The sequence below is a fragment of the Zosterops lateralis genome (assembly GCF_965231275.1).
Source record: "Zosterops lateralis genome assembly, chromosome: 5".
NCBI classification, from domain to species: Eukaryota; Metazoa; Chordata; class Aves; order Passeriformes; family Zosteropidae; genus Zosterops; species Zosterops lateralis.
The window spans coordinates 52,957,991-52,980,338 of NC_139766.1; the positions used below are offsets into that span (position 1 = coordinate 52,957,991).

The 22,348-nt window shown below is 36.4% G+C and overlaps 1 protein-coding gene across 1 annotated transcript in view; it reads right to left on the reverse strand.

Moving 5' to 3' along the window:
• GRID2 (glutamate ionotropic receptor delta type subunit 2) overlaps positions 1-22,348 on the reverse strand; it is a 681,673-nt gene that overhangs the window by 308,166 nt on the left and 351,159 nt on the right. The window lies entirely within an intron of this gene.

The following is a 22,348-nucleotide window of genomic DNA, read 5'->3' on the forward strand; positions in this document are numbered from 1 at the left end:
AAATATTTTAAAAACACATTTCATCATCCAGTTTTTATTTAAAACCAGTAATGCATCAACCTCTCTATACATATCTGTTTTGTTCAGACAGGGTAAAGCTGGAAAGTCCAAACTCTATTAACATTTTCAAAAAAACCTAATAAATCCACCTATCTCAGGACAACTGGTAATCACAAAATAAATGAGGTCACTCTGCCCTTCTCCTACAGCCTATGATTCTTTTATATGTAGAACATTAACCATGGTAAAACACAATGTCTGTACCTACAATTATGCCAACAGTGCCTCTGGAGGGCCTATGAGGTTTTTTTCCTCTTACTATTTACCATGCTGTGTATTTATAATTCATGTCCTTTAATTACCCTAATATATTTTAACTGAAGGTTGTTATTGTTGCTCTTTTTTTTTTTTTTTTTTTTTTTTTTACTCTCACTCCTGCTTAATATATCATTTCAAACCCAAACCCAGATGCTCTTGTCTCTCTCCTAGGTATCAAATTTTAAATCAGGTTTGCTTGCAGTCAGTTGCAATCCTCTGCTAGCACCGTACATTCCACGCTCTTGTGAGCACGACATGCAGCGCACACCCAGCTCTTGGCATGTCTTTTACCATCCTGATGCTGTACATTCCCTAAAATCAGCCTTGTGGGAGCACTCTCAAGTTCCCTACATTACAAGGAAACTCACGAGGAGCACATCACACAATCCCTTCTGGAAAGCACCTACAGCCCCAATTGCACGACAAAACCGAGTGATTTAGTCATTCTCTTTGTACACAGTACCCCAGTAACCCTTTGCAGAGGGTTGAATCCCAATCTCGTTGGTCTGAGTCACAGACAAGCTCTTGGGTTGTTTCTTGGTTTGAGAAAAGGAGGCAGAAACATCGTTCTTTTTCATTTGAAGCATTGATTTGGTCTCCCTCCAGAAGACTAACTCACATGTCATTTGGCTACTGGATGGAGCTACACTTTAAAAAGTCAAGTTCCATGCAGAGAATAATAACCCTCTTTTTATTGTCTACTTGCACATGACAGATGTAAAAGATGCATTGTTCAGTTCCCTTTAGTATTTTCATGAGTTCTGAAAACAAAATAAATGTGTGGGGCTGATTTCAGAATAAATCTCTGTTTGTAATTTCTACTAGGGCAATGCTATGGCCCATTACTCCTAGAAATATCTCAAAATCATTTAATGTGTCTCAAAGTAAGCCACAAATACAAAATAAATGATTTGATTTCTGTGCACTGGGATGGCTATGAGGTGAATCAAGAAAAATTATCCTGTGCTTTTTTTTTAAAAAAAATTATTTTAGGGTAACTGCACTGTGCCCTTTGAAGGTAGCTTCAGTTCAGTTAAAACTCACAAATGTTTATTTCCATTTTGTTTTTAAGAAAACCCTCCGCTTTGGCCCATAAAATCTGAGCAGAAAAATCCTACATCTTGCATCAGAAGGTGAGGCCGGCTGTGAAGAATAAACAGTTCAAAATGAAGTCAGAATGTGATAATTACACATCTGCCCAAGTATGATATCAAGTTACCTCACTGTTATACCTCTTCAATTTTAACTTTTGAAACGATTTTGCTTTCCCTGTCAGTACCAAAATAAGCCAGTTATTCTTTCACTTTAATAGACTTCAATTTTTCTCTTGAAATAAAATGTCACCTTAAAAGCAAAAATTAGTTTGATGAAAAACTATTTTGTTCTATTTTTCATTTCTGATCAAGCATGCCTCTGCAATGTCAACATGAAATTATCTTCATCCTCCAGGAGGAATCTGTATTGAATGAATTGTTTTAAAAATAATGTATCTATTGTTCTGACTGTGAAAAGGAGGATGGTACAGTACTCAATTTTGACTGCAGAAGAATAGGGTTGTGAGGTACTGCAATATTGTACTTAATAAATAATTGGGATATTGCTTCAGGCACCACAAACCTGATTGCAAGATCGAAAAACCCCAAACCAACAAACATGCAAACAGAAACAAAAGCTCACACTCCAAACACTCAGCCTCAAATCTGCATTTAGCAACTACTTAACTGACTGATTCACAAAAAATTGCACCTTTCATTTCTCTCTTATGGCTGAAAGCTGCTTCAGTTTCAGACATAATTTCCCTTTTCTCCTTCTCCAGAATAAATGGGCTGAAAATATATTGCACTCTCTGTGACTAAGAGAATTCATAATAAACACAAGCCATAACAATGCTAGAATGCCTAATAAAGCAGTATAGGGTTTCCTTGCCATTTCTGGGAGTTCAGAGCTGCAATAAGTACAGCCAATTGCAATGTAATCAGCCTAAGTAATTCCAGTTTAACAAGTCTAGTTCATTTAAATTAAGATTTTTCTAGTCGCTTTTTAAAGTCAGAGTTGGAATCATTTTATATAAAAGTAGAGTCAGGGAACACATCAGTGCCATAAGATAAGTTCTGAGTATTTAAATGGCTTTTATATACTCCACCATTATTGCTAGCATGTTTTGTCTTGGGTTTTGATACCCTTAGAACTGAAAGCTCTAATCTACGTGAGGGAATAACAAAGCAATTTTTCTGTATCTAGTTTAATGCGACTATAAAAACTGCTAAGATTTTTCCATGGTGGTTTCCTTTCTAGGTTTCTTTTTTATATGCTTCAGCTGTTCTTTTTAATAACAAAGTTAGTCTGTTATTCAGGAAGCAATGCCTGAACATGAAATATTACAAATCAGATTGTTTTTAATGTAGATAAAAGTGTGTCACAGTAAAATAAAAAATAAGTTGTAGTACCTACAATAGAAGAAATTTATGACTCAAAACCACTCTTTGTAGATAAAGCTTCATTACAGCTGTACTTGCTTTGTTTTAAACGGAAATTAAAGCAGTATTTAAGCAATAAAAGTTTCATTACAAGTTAAAGAAGTTAGAAAAGAACAAACCCCTAATGACAAATGAAACACACCCAGCAAATACACGCTCTCTTTGACTACTGGAGACGTTTTGATTTTCACCCCATTAGGAAATTTTATTTTGCTTGAAAGATTTCTTGACATATCTCCATTTCCCAAAAAGCTACATTCCAGATGACATAAATTCATAATCATGTTAATGGCTATTTCCATAGAAAGGAGGAATTTTACAACTCTCCACTTTACATGGAAGCATAGAAGTTACCAGGCATATATATAAAATAATTATTTACAAGAAATTAAGGTATACCAAAACAATCAAAGGACAGAAGTGAATGAACTGCCACAGTGCCAGGGCCACTAACCAAACTGCAAAGGACAAAACCAATTGCTTCACACCATGATGTAGAAACAAATAATTTCTGGTTCAAGGGAAAGGACCTGATCATCAGCCACTGACTTCAATAACACTTTTTGAACTGTTCCAACCAAATAGGTTTGTAGCTTTCTATGCAATATTCCTGAGGCAGCAAAGCTTACATGTACCTGCTAGGATGCTCTGCTGAATCAGGCCCCTTCAGCACTTACAAGCACTTAGAGCACTGATCTATAAAATTAAAACAAGCATTTCAGGCTACAAAAAGCTAAATGTTACCTGGTATATTAAGAAAACAAAAACAAGCAAAAAACCCCAACCAACCCCACACAACAACAACATGGACCAACCAACCAACAAAATCCCAACAAAACAAAACAAAACCCAACTCCAAACCCGATAAAACCAAAAACAAACAATAAAAGATAAATGAAAGGTAAATCCTTTGAATCACTAAGAAGATGATTTTCTTTCAGTCAAAGCTGTTAACTGCTGCTGGAGTTATGTAAATATTTAAGCATAATCAACATCCGGGCAAGGAGTTTATTGCTGTAAACAATGCAATGATTTACAACCCTTCAAACAAAACATTTTACATTTCTTTTATACTGTATCTCATATGCAAATTTACCTGTGTTTTCTGTTAGAGCATTACATGATGAAGAGTCCAGCTCAGAAAAACAGCTGAATGGTTTGCATTTGTTGTTTCTTTTTCCATGAAGAATTGATATGTTTTTATGCTGCCTTCTACAATTCCACAAATATTTATCCAGTGTACAAAAGCTTAATACACTGACTTCCCTTTAACCTACAAGTGTAATGGCCTCTGAAGTTTATACATTCAACCACTTTAGATAGCTCCTTTTTCATCATTTCCCATACTGGCTCCTGGTTCAGCTGACCAAGTAGGACCAGTGAAAAGGACCACACTGACACACAGCATCACAGTCAGGGTTGATGTGTAACAGTTTTACTCCTCTCTTGTGACAAGTGATTTTTTTTTTATTATTTTTTTTAATTTTTTTTGGGGGGTGGGGGTGGGAGCAGGGTGTGAAAAAGCAATAAGGTAAGTACTACAGGCTTGTATTTCTCACTATATTACTCAGTGATTTTCAAGTTTTATTTAATCAATCAAGGCAAATGATGTTACTTCTAACTTCAACATGAAAAAAATGATCAAGCTGTTACTCTTCCTCACCCCTTTAGAAACAGTTCCAGGCTCCATGGTTTGCCTCAAATGTCTGAACTATGCACTAGAAGAAGTTTATCTTGTCAAATAACCAAAGAAGAAGCAAAGTTACGTGACTGAGTCAGAAATGTCTTCTCTTAGAGATGACATAAGGATTTCTTTGGGTACCTTTTGGCCACCCTAGATCAGCATCTTACTTAAAGGAAGGATATTACACCTTCAAGTAAAAATGGTATTTACGCTCATATTCTGCCAGAGAAAATGTAAGCCTGCTTAATCACAGTAAAACATCTGCAAGGCATTGACAGACAGTGAAATGCTTGAGCTAAGAATGATACCTTGGAAATTAGTGGTTGGCCAGATATTTTGCAGAAGGCAGCCTAAAAACAGAATCTATTTTTTGTACATACAGCATGGGGAAACCCTTTGCACACTGATGCTATTATAAGTACAGTATATGCTTTCCTAGTTTATGTTTGATTTACAGATAAAAACGTTCTGCAGATTTCTCCAGCTGTGCTCCCTCCACAGAATGTGAGATGCAGCAATCTGTTGGAGAGCAGCTGTTCGTTCACATGTAGTTTTATTTGCATCAATGTAAAATAGCAGCTTGCTACATGAATAAAACATGCTTTCTCTTTGCCCCGTTCTGGTAGAAAGATTTATCTATTTAATTTAGTTTTACATCAAAGAACTTTATTTTTAAAGGAGATTGTTCCTTTTTAAATGAAAAGTTATTTTCAGTTAGGTATTTCAAGACACTAAAATGCCCATGTAGTCTTTTTGGAATGGGTGATATTTTTTGTTCTGAATAGTGATAGCTTTGCAAACAAATTTCAAAATATCTTTAGTCAATACTTTGAAAAGCCCAGCTCCATGCCATTCATCACAATGATCAAATGCTCAGTAACTTTCAGAATTATATGCAGAAAGGTGGTGCCTCCAACAGCAATGGTAACTGCCTAATGCTTTTGAAATTTTCAAGCTTTTAGTGTCTAATTGTAAATGTCTAGGGAGATATTAATGATGATCCCTTATCCCAATGCCTAAGATACAAATCAGCATCCAATTTCAGCTGAAATAAAGAATCCATAGGAGACCTGTGAGACAGGCTCTTAAGTGTTCAAAGCACACTTAAATTGGATTTATGCCTATCACATTCCAGTGGGACTGACCCTGACCTTCAACACTCACTGGTATCTGTTCATAGAGAGGACCTTGTGTACAAGGCCACTGATCAATGCTGTAACTTACCTGGATTTTCAGTCTCTCCCATCAAACTCAGCTGGAAACCAAGTCTAGTCAGGAACCTGAGAAACATTCCAAACAGCAGTTCCAAAAGGCTGTGGGCCATTTCCTGTGCTTTCTCTGAATGTTTTCAAAAAAGTTCTGTTTTGTAGAGAACACCCATTCTACTGGTGCCTTAATTTCTTTCTTCCTTCTGTCTTAGGTTTCCTTCTTAAGTCAGTCTTTTAATTGTTCAGGTAAAAACATTTAAATACACTACTTCATAGCTCCTTCCTCAGTCACGGAAATGCTTTTTGTCAACAACATAGAGGGGTTTTTTTGCTGAGATGTTGCAGGGCTTTTTTGTTGTTGGTTTTGGTTTTTAATTTTTGTTTGGGGTTGTTTTTACATCCTTTTAGGGCTTAAATGAATTTGCTTAAATATAACCTAAGATCACGCTTCCACTCACAGCTGCTGCATGACAAGACTAACTGAATTCAGATCATCTGAGCTGATTAAAATTTTTACAATTGAAGACCAAATTTTTCATGAAACCATTTTAAACATATAGAACACTTTCTACTTGTATAAATGATATTTCTCAGGAGAGCCTGACACTTGAGGGCAAAATTAAAATGTGCCCTTTACTGCACCCTCACGTACCTTTCCTCTAAATGTTGTAGGAGGGCAGTAGGGAGGAACCATCCAATATGTTTCATTTCAGATACAGCTCTCAAGAACACCAGATTCCAAAGGAAAAAAAAAAAATCAATGTTTGTTTGAAAACATTTCAGAAAAACTGCAGCAAACACACACATCAGCATCTTATTCTTTTCCATATGAAATAAATCACAGCTTTATCTGATTTCATCAGGCATTCTGTAATGTTTCTTTTACTTTTTTAAAACCTCCATTCTACTTCTCAGATTGCAATTGCTGTCCCATTCATGAGATTACATCTTTACCAGCTAAAGCCTTACCAGCCTTTACAATAGCTCCCAGATAGTTTCCACAGATACAGGCCACCAACCATTTATCATTTTTCTGCAACAGCTGAACTTTCAGATCAATTACAAAAGGAAGCAGTGATAAAGTAAACAAGATATGTCATTGGTTTGGATTCCAGAAACTAGGCTTTGCCACTCTGACAAACACCATTTCTTTTCCCCAAGGGACATAACTAGGCCATTACAAAGCAAGACACCATCTACACCGAGAAAGTGTTAAGGACCTGACTCCACATAAAATAGAATAATTTAGGTTGGAAAGGACTTTTAAGATCACTGAGTCCAACCATAAAACAAACAATGTCATGCCTATGCCTGCATATATCATATGTATATAGAGAGCATATTTTTAATCATTTATCACATATCTCTATTGTGGGTGTCAGTCTCTTCTCCCAAATTACAAGTGATAGGATAAGGGGAAACAGCCTTGAGTTGCACCAGAGAAGGTTTAGTTTTGACAGTAGGAAAAATTTCTTCACTGAGTGTGTTATCATGCATTGGATCAGACTGTCCAGGGAAGTGGTTGAGTCACCATTCCTGGAGGTATTTTAAAAAAATGTGTTGATGTGGCACTTGGGGACATGGCTTAGCAGAGGACTTGGCAGTGCTGGGTTAATAGTAGCACCCCATGACCCCAGAGTTCTTTTCCAGCCTAAACAGGTCTATGATTCTATGTACCACAGCACACACACAGACTCCCCAATCATCCAATTCCCATTCTTATACTTCCTTCACTTGCACAGAAACCATGAAATACCTATTCAGCACCATATCTGGGTGCAGAACCTTCCGTCTTCACTTGAGCTTCATTTGTCTTCAACTAGATTTTCAAATGGATTTTAAAGAGACATTAGCACACTACTCTGAAAAAAGACCCTGGACAGTTTGGATCTCATTATGGAATACAAATTGGATAAAAGCATTAACTTTCTCCCCACTTCACATTAGATATAATGAGCAGATTTATCCTTTATTTCCATGTGCTTTTTTCCCCTTACAGACAGCAGGGAATATACCAAGGTAAGTATAAAAAGCTCCATATTTTGAACTCATTTTAACTTGTTGCCTGAAAAAGTTCCTGAAGCAAAGAGTGCCACTGCCTACTGATCATTCTTTTGTTTCTTTAGACACACTGATTTAATGGACTTTTCCCTATATAACCTCCAATGAGGTACTGTGAAAAACAGTGAATGAAGAATTAAATAGTTCTTCATCTTGTTTTCAATTAAACAATTGTGTTAATCTTAAGAATCCCATTCTATTTAAACCCTCTGTACCTAATAACTGCTGAGTTCAGCCAATCTAAATTTCGGCTGACCATCTTTTTAGTAGTGCTGTGTTTGAAAAGTAAGTCACAAAGCCTCATATGAACCCAAATGCACACTGCCACTACAGATTTTACATTCCATTGAAATATCTATAAAAAGGCTTTTCCCATTTAATCACAGTGAACCTCAGGCTACTAGCAAAAAGTCGGTATATTCAGCTCCCTGTCCCTACAATGTTTTTCACAAAAGAAATACACCCTAAAATAAACATACCAGGTGCAATGTTGAAAGTGACAGAATAGCCAATTAAAATTGCTAAGAGTGATGGGAAAAAACATTTTGGTAACCTTAATCAAATAGTGAAGGTTCGGCATGAATTAAGGCAATGGGAAGTGGTCAGTAAGTCAAGTAACAGGAGGCAAAATACAAGCTCACATACTGAGTAAAAACACTGGAAGGCAGACAGAAAAACTAATATAAGTAAGCCAAGGTTTATGTTACTCGGGATAAAGATAAGTCAAATGTTTTTACTGAACTCCTCTCTCACTCTCACTGCTGATTCTTGTTGCCATATTTCTCTACCTGCAGCATTCACCCAGTATGAGCTGTACAAAGAGATCTATAGCTCACTGAGGCAGTCCCAACGGCCAAAGCTCCCATTTTCATTTTCCACAGCTGTCCAATTTCTTACTGTTATTAAAGACAAAGCGGCTAAAAATAACTAAAAATTAGTTTTAAAAAACATCCTTTTATCAAAGTGGTGAGGAAACACATCTTCAAAAGAGTCAGATTAAGAGAGTTATCACACTCCTTTCTACTCCATTTTTCAAAGAAAATGCATTGATTTTAATTCTTGGCTCCAAATGCATCTTCTGTTTGGGATGTTATGAAGATTTATGAGATATGAATAACAAAATTTGAAATCAGATAGAATTCAAAGTAACAAAGACCTTGTGGAACCAGTTTACTATGTAGACTGACTGACATTTGAGCTCAAAGCCACCAGAAAGGCTCAAGAGCCTTTTGTGCATTCCAGTTTAGATTAGACCACTGATAGCAATTTTCAAATAATTTTTAATACAATCATTGATTTATCATCTGCTCTCAGGTTTTTTTTTATCTTCTATTATTATTTAGCAGCCAGTTATGTTTTAAAGTGTGCTTCTTGTTAAACAGCAATGTGAATTTGTAAAGTTTGAAGTATTGGACAACTGTCCCATTTAATAATACATTGCAATAAAAATATGTTTAAATTAACAATCTCTACCCCCAACAGTAGTCATGTGCCAAAATGTTCTGAAGCAACCCAGCCTCACCTGACCTTTAGTGCACCAGATTTTTCCCCCAACCTTGTCAGACCTCAATATGGGGCCCCTCTTGAAACCTCTGTATCTTTTGTACCTCAACAGCTCCTGTGCCACAGACATCCCATCCATCATTTTCCCCAGAACTTGCAAATGACCAAGTGCATCATGCAGAGTTTGGAAAGGATGACGCAAAGTAAGAGAAGTACAAGGAATACATTGTGCTAAGCAAATATTTCCTGCTTTCTGCATTCAGAAATAATCTAAAGTTCTTCCACCTTATATACTTCACTGAAATTTAAGACCAAAAAAGCTCTTCTGCCAGCTTGGTTTGGTGACATATCTGGCTATGGTTTCTGAGAGACATTGGAAGGCATCAAGAGACTCCTACAAATAATTTTAACCAGAGACTGAACTGGCCCTATCTTCTACATGACACTGAGCACTGAAAACCAGGCCACTTGATTTGACTTGGTACTACTGATAGAGCTGCTGCTGCTTCTCTCTTCCCTGTAAGTTTTGGGAAAACAATTATAGCTCAGCAAAGCATCCAGTCACCACAGCCTTGAGGGAGTGTGTGCGTATGTGTGAAACAGAGCCCTTCACTTCTGAACTCAATTCTTAAACCTGTGTCATAGGTCCAGGTTTGCTCCAAAGCCATCAAGGGACATTTCCTCCTGCTGTAGCCTTTGCCATTTTTCTGCTGCAGCTAAAGTGTAAAGATAATGTCAAAGGGAATTTCTCAGCAGGCAAAGAAGAGATGATACTGGTGTCATTTCTAGTGGCAAGATTCTGCCACTCTGCATCAGAAATAACTGTGTCCTTTCCTGAAGAAGACCATACCTAAGGCTCAGGCACAGCTCATGGCAGTACTCTGCTTCTAAGGAAGGTCAATGAGATATGTATTACTGTACACATAGATACAGAGGCTCCAAGTCCCCATTTACATTATTTTTTAAGGATTTCTTACAACCATACTGACAAAGAGAGTGGGGGTTTTTTGTTTCTTTTTTTTTAATTAAAAACACAACACAGTAGTAATGCTGCAACGCTATTCACAACACAGAGTAAAAATGAGCAGAACCTGCAAACTATCCTACAAATCTACGTTCTCCTGCAAAGTTAATTTAGTAAGGTTCTTGTTCTATAATTAAATGGAGTATAAAAATAATAATAAAACCTGGCATAATTAGAGTGCTAAAATAAACCTGCACCTGCACAACGAACTGCTTGGTAATCAGCCAGATGTTACATTTTATCTAAATGCCCGTATTACAACACTGACAATATACCAGGGTACCGTCTTCCTTTTCTTTCTCCAAGAGTAAAGAAACCCTCAGAGTCCCTCCCGTGGCTGATCCCAATGGTTTAACATCAGCTTCACAGTTTTGACTGACTCTGTAGTAAACCTGGATCTCAGCCAACTTGAAATTATGTCCCAAAATCTGCAGTACATAGCAACAGGAAGGCGTCACAAGCACATGTTTTTCACCATGGAGTGTAAGGTTACGCATGCATCACTACATTTTACAATTTATTACAGCATGGATGACTTTCAAAGCTATGGCACAGCCTCATTCCCCACAAAGGACAGAAAGACAAGCAAAAGGTATCCACCAGTGGGCCTTGATATTGCAATTAATTAATTAATATATCTACTGTATAATTTAACAAAGTGGAAAAAGAGGTAGCAATTGGAACTGAATAGAATTCATGAATTTCCACTGTTAGCAAATCTGAGATGTTATTTCACAGACTTCCATAAAGCATACTTTTCCCTTTTTACCTAATACTGCATTGTCATTGTGCTTTTGTCACAATATTCATTTGAATAAATGTTATTTTTATGGTTTGTAAATGTAGGTAACAAAATCAAGCCTTAAGAAAAAGGTATTTATCTTCTCAAATGGCCTTTTTATTTTCACATCCAATACAATAATATTCACCCATAATTTTCTTGGAAGACATTTACCCATGATTTAGAAAGCTCCCTGCAATTAAATTAATACAGATGGTAAGAATGATGTGTTCATATCCCAGTGAAACCTTCAAAATTTAAGTTATTATGTTTAGCTCACCCCAACCCTTAGGATAAGATCAAGCTGAGCAACAGTTTAATATCAATATACTCTCTCTGAAAAACAGCAGAAAACCAGATTTGATGATCTAATAGGATTTTTTTCCAGACATTCTAAAGGTTTTGATTCAATGAGTTTTTTACCAACGTCAAGTACCTAAACTGATTAGGAACATTTGAGAAGAGTCAGTCTTCCTTAAAATAAAATCTGCATTCAAAGTTATTTATATAAGACAAACTTGCAGACTGAAGGGTCAGATCCTCATTTAGTAAAGAAAAGAGTCTCAAAATACTATCAGACTATATGTGTGAATTTTCCTGGTTCTCAAACTAATAGAAAAATTATGTACACTCTTGAAATTGTATTTCTGCTTGTTAACCAAAACATTGAGCTATTTTAACCACCTGAGGCATTATGTATTTTTTCCCCAACAGTGAAGTGAATCGGCTCTTTGCCTATTGTTGACTTTAAAATATTTTCATCAAATAGACGTAATGTTTTATTTGTCCAAGATGGGATTTTCATAAGGAATTTTTATTTTCGGAAGGTAACTTGTATTCCATTTCTGAAAGCACAGCTCTCTGGAGTTTCTGGCAGTCCTTACTGCGAGTGAAGCAGTGAAAAACAGTAGTTAACTTTTACCTCTTCATCATTCAGAGCCTCACACCTCTGCTGGCACTAAAGCATGGGCTTGTTATTATCTGGGACTGCCACAGGTATTTCATTATAAAACCAGTATAAATGAAAAGAGTTTTCTTTCTCCCCTCAAACTAGGATCCTGACTCTAAGACATATTGAACACAGCAAACCTTTATCAAAAAAAGCAAGCAAAACATTTCCTCTTTTCCCTCTGAGTTATTCTTATAATTACACTCAGTTTAAAAATAGCACAGCTTATAAAAGGCAAAGTACACAATTACTGATAATCAGTCAGGTTTTTTTACTCTGTTGTCCCCTTGTGATCTTTTTCACCTCCCTATTACTTATAAAAACATTAATTAATGCCCAGCCCCCAATCAGTTAGTTAGAGAGCCTGAGGGAATCACTGTTGTACCTACACCAGACTCAGTGCAACAGTTTCAGCAGCTGAAAGTCCAGCTGAGACAGTGCAAGAAGTAGTTTACAAAGTACTTTTAGAAACCAGCACCAAACAACAAAAAAAGAACAAGAAAATCCATTTGTGTTCCTCATGTCGCAGAGACAAGTGCTGCTGCTGCACAGGCATTGCCATCATTGAAATACAAGTGTACAATATTAATAAAATACAATTTTTCATTTGGTAATCACACATTAGTTCAGTCATTTAAACATTTCAATATACAGTACCAGTACTTTAGTATCTGCACTCCTGCTGCCAACCTCCTCAGTTTCTTGACCTGGAAGACAGGAATAATCACAGGAGGGCCATCCCCTGACAAACCCATTCTGCTCTTACCCAGGTCTATGGATCTACAGCTTTTAGATTACATTTTATACGACTACAGAAAATGCCAAATGTCCAACTCCACATATCACAAAGCTGGTAACTGCCTAGACTACCACCATGTTTGGTATTCCAACACTGTATTTTGCTCACTAAGACAATACTTTTCTTCTTTCCAGAATATACAATGGCTTTATACAGCCCAAATGAATTGGTCAAGTCTGGTCATGGTGAGATATGGACCATAATTTGTTAATTTTCTCAACATTTATTGAGAACTATTTTCTCATTTCAGAAACGAAAATCTAAGCAGTTTTTATCTAATATGTCTCCTGTCATTTCTCATCTAAACCAACAACACTCTCTAAACTATTTCATTATCCCTTTCTTTTCCCAAAAGAATAAAGTTCTCTCTTCAATAATTGCAGAAGGCATATCACATTAAGACTTCCAATCTATTTTAAAGAATTATTTGCAAAGAACTCCATGGGCTGCTTTTGATTACTCTAACAGATTATAACTATTTCTTTACTCTGTACTGCAGACTCTAAAAACAATATGGGGTTTTTTTGTCAAATATGTAAAAGGAGATTAATTTACCCACACTTCTTTTCTCCAGGCTAAACAGTCCCATCTTCCTCAGCTACTCCTCACAGGACTTGTGTTCTAGACCCTTCCCCAGCTCCACTGCCCTTCTCTGGACCCACTCCAGCACCTCAATGTTTTTCCTGTAGCAAGGGTCTCAGAACTGGACACAGCACTGCAGGTGTGACCTCACCAGTGCTGGGCACAGAGGTGTGATGACATCCCTGATCCTGCCAGCCACGTTGTCACTGACACAAGCCAGGATGTTGTTGGCCTTCTGGCTCACGCTGTATGTATCCATTTTCCAGAGCGCTTATGAAAATACAACTGCATCTCAGAATACCTCTCAAGTGCAAATTTTCTAGGCATTACTATAATTTACTTCCCAGTTTTTAGCAACTCAATCTATAGAACAGTTGTTGATCTAATACCTGTATCTTTGAATAGCATTAAAGAAAATTAATCTCAAAGCTTTGTGGGTTTGCACGTTGGTTTCTTTTTTTAATTATTTGAAACTTGAGTAAATACTTTGAACTAAAAAATTGTCTATCTCCCTATTATTATTTTTAAAGTATTTGAGTAATATTTGTGATTTATGCCTTCCTTAACAACACTCTGTGGCAGCTAAACAGAGATAGCAGTGTTCATTTATGTGCATGAAATGTTGTATCTGTCTCCTTCCTAAAAAATACTTTAAAAAATATCACCACCTGAAGCATACAGAATAACCATGAGTAAATATGCTACTCATCCTTTCCTTGTGCACATGTGACAGACAATCAACCTGCAGGATTACATGCTGTCTTTTCACAAAAGATATACGTCTCATCTAATGGACAGAACAAGCAATGGTAACATGCATAATTATCTTAAAATTTGATATTTTATTCTTATTGCTTAATGTTTGATTACGGGCCTTGTCTAGCCAACACTTCTCAAGTTAATACTTTTATACTTGAATTGAAAAGCAACTGTCCATGAAAATTAAGGACTATTCTCTTGTTCTTACTTATTTCTTTCCTAGCTTACAGGCAATGAGAATGTTTTTACTCCATTTAAATGAATGAAAACCAGGTTAGGTTTCATCGCTCTAAATAATCATTATTAAAAAGCGTTGGCTATGTGAGTAGAAAGTGTTCAAATGCAATCAGAACAGAGCTTCTCCATCAATAAATGGCAGATGTTTTTTCTTTTGTTTGTTTTATTTATACCTTAAAACAAAAACCCTGTGTACAGGAGGAAAACAATCAGAAAACAAAGAACAGCAAGGCCAGACACATTAAGGAGTACTCTCTTGAGAAGAAGGAAAATGGGTTTGTATTGCATACAATATTAACAAAGCCATTATTGCAATACTGTCTTTCATGCTGCCCAAATTTTATAGATGTTGATAATTTAGAAAGATTCAAAATGTAAACTGATAAGAAAACTTAGAAAGCTGTTTCTCAGTAAGATAATGAAACAAGCTCCATGGCCTAATTTACTTGAACTATTAACAAAAATCAGTCTATTTGCTCCCTAACAGCCAGCAGATACAGGCAGAAAATTATTCAGTGAGGCAAGGCTTACAAAAAATGTGAAGCAGCATTTCTGAGTAGACACAAAAAAGGTAAAAAACTCTTAATTCAAGCCTAACAAAGACTAGCAAGAAAACTAATTTTAAGTACATGCTGAGAGTAATAGTTCTCTATATAATGTGATTAACAGAAGTTGAAGAGGGAACTTAGACCAAGCAGTGCTACCTACTTCCTAAAGAAAAACATCTTATCATGAAATGATTACTCTTGGCAAATCTCTGACCATCTAAACAATTCTGAGTACACAGGAGAACTCCACTAAAACACTTTCTTCCCTTCAACCACTCAATTTTTTTTCTCAGCCAATCAACTCTCACATATTTAAGCAAATTAGAAGAACAAAATCAGAAACATGTTCAACTTACTTTTGCAGTTGTTTGGGGTTTGCTGGTGATAGACATTAATATAACAAAGAATAAAATCAGTGACTGCTTCACCATCAAGATAAACACTGAGAAAAAAACATCATTACCTTTTAGGAGGTCAGTATTATCCACCAAGATATTTCTGTACTAACACCACCACCACTAAAGAAAAAAAATAAAATCCTGATCTATCTGACCTATAGATTCTTTCCACTGAACTGAACACACAGGACACAATTTCACCTTGGACAACTATACTGACTGTTCAGGAAATGATGCACAGCATATGGCCTCCCCAGACAACAGCTCTAAAATTATTAGTACCTGTGATGGATGCATCACATTTGTCATCATCTGGACTAAAATGGCATTCCCATGTAGAGCTTTATCCCAGCCCAGGGAAGTGCCTTTCAATTCAGTCTGCCTCTGGAATCCTGATATATGAACGTAAACTTTCTAGATATATGAAAAATGGGAATGTGGAAATTACTGCATACAACTTTCTCTGAGAAGTAAGGACTATATCAAATACTTAGAGGAACAGAGTCAATACAGTCACGGCCTCAGATATTCTTGAAACTTTTCTGAGAAAAATCTTCACAATAAAGTCAAATTTTATCAGTGTGGACAAGTAACACCTGTCAGGATCATAACAGTTAAATTGGTCCAGAACAACAAGACCTCACAGCCCAATACCTTGTGGCCATTAGCAGGCACTGAGGGAAAAGTAAGACAGGGCAAGCAGTTATGCCACTTTGTACTGGGGATAGGACTGGAGATTTCACCTTTTTTTGATTTATTTCAGGGGGAAAAAAACAAGCATCACAGAAACTATATGTAAATAGTGGTGTTTCGTAATGAGAAACATGAAAAGCTACTCTATGGTCCAGTGGTACAAGTCTTGCATTACTTAAATTATTCCCACATTTACCCTCTGGTTTTGGCATGTCTTTGTTGCCTGCTTGGATATCACAAACATAAGCACATCAGAGCTGCATCAGAATGAAACAGCATGTTGGCTGCACCATGAAATATTAAGACAGCCTACTGATAACTCATGGAGGTCATTACCACATTGCCTTGTCTGTTCCTCTTGCCTAGGCTGACATATGTCAGAATTGCAACTGGGGGAATATCACACAGTGGAAGGGTCCAGCTTCTGAGTATCCTTCACCTACAGCACTACAACTGCTACCCTGAGCTGCACAACCAGTATTTCCGATTAGTTAGTGAGGAAATGCACAGCTCTCAAACACCAGCAAGTCAGGCATAAGCTTCATTTGTTTTTCTTTTAAATTCTTCCAGGAAGCTAACATATATTTAGCAGACATATACTATCACTTACATTTATCTTTCCATGTATTCTGTCTCTTGTTATGGAAATAAACACTGGGTATCCTTTCACATATTTAACAACCTTACCCAAAGTGCAAGTAAGATTTCTCTACATAGCATCATTTAAAAACAGGAATGAATTGCCTACCTAAAAGGCAAAAAAAAGGTGTAACTATGATTTATTTTAACAATGTGCACTTCAGTATTGCTTAACAATAAACATCTAAATACAGACTTGCTCCCTAAATACAGCTGCACATCAACATCTCTCAAAACCCCACTACTTTTTCTCTCTCACAGGACCACAAGCAAACTTTAAAGCACATTATGCTGATATCTTAATATCTGAAGCTGCAGCACCAGAAAAGAAACAATTTTCAATCTATTTTGGATCACGGAACTCTTTTAGCTTATAATAATGCAGCTAAGTGCAATGTTCCTTTTAGTCAGGGACTTAAAGGACTAGTAAACAGATTTTCTCTGTATACAGTCTCAAAGTCTGGGTATGACAAAGTCTTTTGCCAGAGATCCTATTCCTTCAATCCCTTATCTAGTACAGAGAGAAAAAGACTAAAAAAGTTAAAAAGAACAGAGAGGTATCAGGCTTAAGCAAATTAGCTTAGGCACCATTTCAGTCATCAAAACCTTCAGCTCAGCACAGACTATAAAGTAAGAAAAAAACCCTGTTTAACTAACCTGCTTTTCAAAAACCTGTTGCTTTTCAAAGCCCAGGAAAAGTTATGCAATATCTTACTGAGAACTATAAATCCTGAATAAATATCACAGCAATATCACACTAGCTTGGCTGGGTTTGGTTTGTCTGTTTGTTGAACAGGTCAATTAAAAAATTTTTGGTTCTCGTGAATACAATAAGTCCACTGCATATAGCAGACAATAACTTCTGACTGTATAATCCACATCATGTTTTGTACTGAATGCAGTATTCTATACACAATTTCCCATATTAGTTCCCACTAAACACCACCTCACATGGTTTTGGCAAGTACTGTAGGAAGAAAATAATGTACAAAGCTGTTGTTGATGTGTCCAGATTCAAGAGTAATTAAGCACATGATCATGCACTTTGATGAACATGAAGGCCATCCTTTGCCTTAGGGAAGTGGCTCCCACAGAGCAAGAGCTGATACAGGAAGCTTTCTGTGTAGAAATTCTGTGTCAGTACAGTTTCTCCTTTCTTCTGGTTTATAATTGATGTACTTGCCTTCTCTTTGTTGTCGTGGCAGTAATGCTTGGTGTAATATAATTAAGGTTGGGTAAATATTTTTCTGTGAAATTTGCTAAAAAAGGAGGGTTTATTCAGAAGAGACTAAAACTTCCATAATTTTATGGCTCTTGCTACAGCTTTCTATTACTTTTCCTGAATTACAATGAAGAGAGAAAAATGGAAGATATCTCATGAGTTCTGCAAGTATTATATATTTACATACCTAGGGAGGAGAAGAAATCTTTCTGACTCAATAGCTCTTCATGTCCATTGAAAAAAAAAAAAATCTCTCTATCAATACATACATTTAGTGAATCTGTAAAGATCATGTATGTTATTGGTATAAATTACACCAGCATCTCAAATAGGTTTTGATATACAAGGAAGGATAATTGTTACTGTCTACATGGTGATGCTTTTCTGATCTAGAAATGCATAAAAAATTATATGAGGCCATAATACATAAAACACAGACCAGACCTCAGACTACAAGTTTTATGCTTGTATTCTAAACAAGCTTCTTCCACAGATAATGTATAAACAATTTTGAAGAAGAGTTAAAATTAACCCAAGAATATCTTAACAGTTTCCTTAAGCAAGACACTCTCTTACTTGATTAATTCTGCTTGCAAAAAAATAATCAAAATACTTCACAAGACAAGCAGTCCAGTTTGTGCTCCAAATTTCATTCAGAGTCCTGCCTAACTCAGCCGTGATCTAGAAATGAAAAATTTCAAACTCGTGGGATTATTTATTACACAATTTGGAAATGCTCTCTGCAACAATACAATGCCTCGGTGTGCCTTGAGTACATATTTTATTGGTTGATAATAAGGTGTAAAAAGTTGCAGTGAATACCCAAATATTGGTATGATTTGCATTAATTCTCAGTGATACCTTTGCAGGTTTTTCCCAATATACTAAAAAGCCTCAAAAACTAATGAACAAACCAACCCACCAATATTTGCATAATCTCAAGTTTATCACCATCAACCTGTCACGAGGAACTTTCAATCTTCCAATCATTTACTGTGATAGACACAAGATTTGTCTGGTACATATTGATGACACAACTCAGAATATTTTAGGATATAGTTATGCCTTAAACACTATTGTATTTACTGATTGCCTCCTTTTTAAATACTTTGAGCTTTAAAAAAAAACCAAACAAACCTACATCTATCTAAACTAACTAATTCAGTGAATCTTAGTAACAGATAAATTTTGGTTCATTTAAGTACAAGCCAGATATTTAGATGTTTCAATTTATGTTCATGCTAGTAAAATTCAGATAAATCATCCTATTTCTCAATATTATACAGGTCACAGAGTGTGTTGAAAACCAGAAACCCAACTCTTAAAACTGTCTAAGTTACAGAAAAGCAAAAGGAGAAAGAATTTTTCATCAGAAAATGCTACCAGCAGCAAAAGAAAACACAACACATAAATATTCCCATGTAAACAACATCCTTCCCTGTAGCCAGCCTGCAGAGGATGGCAATGCCATTCATTTTATAGTGCCCTAACACCATGTTTGAATTGTTTCTTTTCTACGGATATGGCAAACAAGTCTTAAAGACATTTATCATACTCTGAAACAAGATCTACTTCCCTGTTAGACATGAACTCCATTTAATACTAAATGGGATTTGGACAAGCCTGAGACACTGGGTGAAAGAGCTGCTCTTCTAGCTAGATCTAAGAAACACTCAAGAAGTTCCCGATGACTGCACCTTTGGGAGTGGTGCCACAGCATTACTCGATAAAGTGCTGGCTACACGAGAAGCGTGATCCTACAAGTCAAGTGTGATTTTCTGTTAAAATAGCTTCCTCAGATTTATTGATTGATTGAACACAGGAACAAAATTTGTCTGGTTTTACCTCTCTTTCAACAGCCTCACTTTATGTAGCACAAAAAAGAAGGAGAAAACCTAAAAAAGCTCCATTGGTTTCTTCTTTAACAGAAGAACAGAAAACAATCTCTAAGCATGACAGTCACCACCATGGCACAGACTAACTAAACAGTATAAACATCATAAAAGGAAGATGGTTTCCTGAATTGAGAGCACAATTATGTCAGCTTTACCTATGGAAATTATAGCATGCATAATCTAATTACTTTTATTTTGCACAGGAATTCAAGGCACTGAAATTTCTGTTATTGATTCAATTATTTCATTGAACAAGCTCTTATATTCATCTGTCCTGCATGTAACAAAGAGACATCCGTGACTTCCATTTCCATTTTCAAAATTAAAGTTCTTGTAGGAATGAGTTGCAGTAGTCACAGCTATTATTGCTTCTTCCAGCCCTCACTGGGGAGGAACTAAAAGCAAAAGTCTGCTCACAGGTACAGTCAGCATTATGCTCAGACATGACTTTGTGAAGCAAGCAGCCACCAACAGCACAGAGCGGAAAAGGAGGCAATGTGTATATTCAAAAGCTTTGTTATCTTTTTACTGAGAGAACTGAAAGTATTTAATTTAAACAGAGTATAAAATTATTCCAAATATTGTTCGGAAAATTAATACTGACAGGATAACAGTGATCACATTTACTTAGCCCTATTTGCTCATTTTTTTCCTAAACTGCAAACTGAAATACAATTTAAAAATAAACTCTCTTTGAAATACGATCCTTGAAATGTTGAACATGACAGAGGCACATTTGCCATCAGCTTCAGTAGACTAGTCTACATTTAAAGCCATTCAATTTTATTAAGAAATGTAACATAGTACAGGATTTATTTAAATACATCTCCAAACTGTTTGGACAATTCAACAGATATGTAGGTGTTCTAAATATGCCCTCAGTTAGCTACATAATTGCACTTCAACTTCGTTATTGCTGTCGAAGGTATAAGGAAGTTTGCACCCAGATCTGTTTACCACAGACTTTTCAACATTGTCTAGTTCTTTAAGGCTAGGATCACACACAGATCTCAGTATAACATTTTTACAGTGAAAGACGAGAGTATTCAAAATCATAACTGCAGAGAAGATCTTGAGAATGTATGCTGAGAGTAAACCCAAAGTCTAAATGTCAACAGAGCAGGATAAAATACAAAACACTCCTTGTGCCCATCCTACAACTACGCTTTCATGTACAGGATTGACAATACTGAGTCCATCTCTGGTGCTTCTTTCTGGAAGAATCGCCAACAGAATAAACTGCACAGAAAGAGATATGCTGTCTTTTTTGTAAAAGATCTTTTTTTTAGTTCCCAAAGTCCCTTCCTGTTTCAGATGTCTTTTCACTGGGGATTGATTGAATTGGTATTTTAGCTATAGAGAAAGCAGGAGCAAAGGGAGGATATTTAGTAGAAGAAACAGCCAGTATTGCAGGCTTTTACTCAGTATCCTCCATGAACCCACCTTTTTCCCACCTTGCTGTACAGCTAAAATTTCTGTTTACGCCTTCAGCAGTATGAAGTGAGGCTATTATAACTCCTTCTACCAGCGCCTTCACTGTCATCATACTATGCTCATTCAAATAAAATTAAATGGTGAATTTCGACAAGCCCAAATTTGAGCAGCTATAATGGTCTACTTTCCTTTAATCCATCTGGCCATCATTTGAAAAGCCTGCTACAGATATTATATATTATATTCCTAATATCAGGAATTTCCTAATCTTGCCTAATAATGCTGCCTCCTTTCCGTGTCCCTGGACTCCCTTACTATTTGGGCTACTGCTTCCCCTGTTCTAGCCAAGCCAGCATCTTCTGGTTCTGTCCAGCTGCTTAAACAGCCCCTTGGCTGAGCGATGGCAGACAGAGAAGGTAAATGATGCCTTCTGTTTTCTTCAAATAAGCCAAGAAGAAACTGAAATTGGCACAACATCAGTGCACAAAATTTGACTAAATCTTTCTGTCCTTAGAGTGAAAGTGTGTCTGTTTTTACAGCCACAAGGAAAACTTGCACACTCTTTGGGAAGTGCTGATGATACTGGTTTTCTACATCCAGACTTTTAAGGATGGATGTAACAACAAAGTTCAGCCACTGGAATAGGTAGCTGTCATCATTTGTTGAGTGCAATAAAGATTTTTGTGGAATTGATCTGAATTTGTTACACTTGTCAATTTGTGACACTTGTTTTTTCTTTGTATGTTTTTTCATGTAGGCAGTGTTTTGCTCATGGAGAAATGTCACAGGCTGTGGCTGGAATTTCAGTGCTATTTTTAGGCAGAATTTCAGAACATGACAGGCATGTATCCTCTCACATCATCTATGTGGTCTTCAGAACAAACATTGTAATACCGCACCCTCTACTTAAGGAACTTGCGACTGCATTGGAGCAGTTAAATATTCATGTTAATGATGTCATTACTTTCTCTGGAGGAAAATTCCTTGTTTGCTGTAATCAGATTCAAGAAAATTCTTATCTGATGGGGTTTTATTTTGCTTTTTGGTAATCCCCACACAATTTTCAAGAAAGTGATAAATTAGCACCAAGAAAAAAAAAGAGAGGGGGTGGGTATGCACATTAGCCTCAGCAAAACT